Here is a 2670-nt window from a genome sequence, read left to right as displayed (position 1 = left end):
CAATCACACATACATATATAAATTCGCAAAAAATCCGAATTTTTTTTTATGAAAAGAATGAAATTTTCATGGTAGAATGGTCGGGTTCTTACAATTTTAGCTCTCCAAATCTTGCTCCCTCCATGAACATTGGAAATGCATCATCATCATCCACATCAGATTCTTTATCCGAATTAGGTGGGGCCTTCATCTCCTAAAAGTGCCATGAATCATTTCCATCAAAATCATTGTGGTAGGCATCAAATGCATCCTGGACCTCACTGGCTTTTCCTAGCACTTGACCTAAGTCAACTTCTTCAGGGTAATTTTATTATTATTATTTTTATTTATTTATTTATTTATTTATTTTATATATATATATATTTTTTAAAAGGAATGAAATTTTCAGGGTAGAAAGGTCGGGTTCTTACATTCTACCCCTCTAAAAAAATTTTCCTCAAAATTTCGTTACCTCGAGTGAGGGGATCGGTTTCGGTAGTAATTCTCGCATCCATAACAAATATCCTTCCTGGTTGTTGCTACCGAGGGGAAACAAATTCAACCCTTCGTCATGTGCATTCTTTGGCTATGTGTCTGGCCTTCCCGCAATTATAGCAAACCCCAAACTTCGACCGACAGGGCCTACCTCCATGATTCCTTCCACACACAGTGCATGTCAGTTTTGGTTGGGTCGGTTGCGGTTGTTTGCCTAGGTTTGACTACGGAGTTACTTTGAAGTTTCTTCCTTGAGGAGTGAGGTTACGATTGAAATCCCTTGTTGAAAGATTCCTTTGGTTAGTTTGTGCTGCCACCAGCTTCTTTACACATTCCTCTGTCATTTGGCTAGTTAACTAATTCCACAAAATTCTGAATTTTTATTGGGCCCACATGAGCTAACAGTTCTTCCCTAAGTCTTCCTTCGAACTTGATGCACTTCCATTTCTCGAATGCAGCTGGTGCTCCTTGACAAACGTTTGAGAATCAACATAACTCTTCAAACTTGCGAGTATACTCAGTGATTGTCATATTTTTTTGTCTCAACTGAAGCAACTCTAATTCCTTAGTAGTACGGAAACACAAGAAAAATATTTCTTATAGAATTCAATTGAAAATTCCTCCCAAGTGATGTCAACAGCTTCTCTTCCCAGCAGTTGAAGTACCTTCTGCCACCAATATGAACTTAATGAACAATACAACAAAGCACTTTGGAAAAGTAGGATTCATTTTAAACTCGGCATTTCAATCATGGGAGGTAGGCGAAGGCCATCTACGATGGCCGTTTCTGGTAGTGGAATTGTTGAGAAGGTTTCCGCAAAAGACAACGTTGTTTGAGGCGACCTCACATGACAGAAGTAGGAGAGATTGTACCTGGTGCTGGAGCGAAGCGATACGAAAAGCAGTATCGGAATCTTTGCCAGCGACGGGGTGAAGTTCGTGTTCCATTAGCGGATAAGTCATGTTTAGCCTTTTGGATACCACACTTAGACTTAGTTTGGTAAAACTTTTACTTTTCAAAAGTAACTTATAAAAGTTAACTTTTAAAAGATGGCTTTTTAAAAGTTGTAGCATTTATGTTTGGTAAATCAAATCAAAAATAGCTTTTAATAAACACAAGCAACATCAATTGCGTTTGGTAAAATAGCTTTTAAAATTTAAAAATACTATAATAGACATAAATGTAAGTATTAAATTTGAAAATTAGTTAACATATGAAGTTATATTAGACTTTTAAATTTTGAAAAGCACAAGCCAACTTTAAAAATTCTACCTTAGATGCTTTCAAAAGTATCCTGATCTTTTAAAAACTGCAAACACAAATATATGATCTTTTTTATTTACCAAATACAAAATAAAGAACTTAAGCTTTTAAAAAATACAAACACCTTTTCAAAAAACTTTACCAAATCTAACCTTAATATCTCTTCTGATGCAAGATTGATTTAGTCTTTTGGAATATTTATGCCATGTGTCAATATTTTATTTGACAATCAAAACCTAACCACCTTTACCCACCCGTTTGTAAGCCATGAGAGAACTCACTGTTCATTTATCTCTGTGTTATTTTTTTTTAAATTATTTGGGATGGGTTTATTTTTAATTATCTTGAGAAATTTATTTTTAATTATTTTGGAAAGGTTTATTAGTTTAGTCCCTACTTCAAGGGTCTATTCATTTCTATTTTCACGAACTATTTCCGCGTGAAACCCATATCTCAATTCGCAACTGGTCATAGAGATTAATTTAATAAAAAAACTGTTAGCTATTTTAAAATTTTGGAGAATTCTTTATCTTTTGAGAAAATGATTAGAGGCTGAAAACTGATATATTTTTTTTTTTGATTTTTTACGGTATCTCTCAACCCGACAGATTAAGGACTAATTCATCACGGATCTGAATTCTATTTAAGGGTCTGTTACTGGCCAATGAGTTGCTGGATACATAAAACATGATTCGAACCCTCGACATTTATTTAAACGGACGAGTGAGTTGACCACTCGACCAACCTAAGTTGGTGAAAGAAGACGGAGACCACCAAATGGTGCCCTTTGCTGGGCTTGGGCCCTTAACATACTCTCCCAAAACATTATTTTCCTTAGAATTAGACATCGTTCTAATAGATTAAAGTGATAAAATAAAAAATTTAATTATTTTTAAATTAAGTTAATAAATTTATATATAATAAAAATTATA

Source organism: Arachis ipaensis, chromosome B08 (genome assembly GCF_000816755.2).
Source record: "Arachis ipaensis cultivar K30076 chromosome B08, Araip1.1, whole genome shotgun sequence".
Taxonomy (NCBI): domain Eukaryota; kingdom Viridiplantae; phylum Streptophyta; class Magnoliopsida; order Fabales; family Fabaceae; genus Arachis; species Arachis ipaensis.
The sequence above is the reverse complement of the archived record's forward strand: the minus strand, read 5'-3'. Positions refer to the sequence as shown.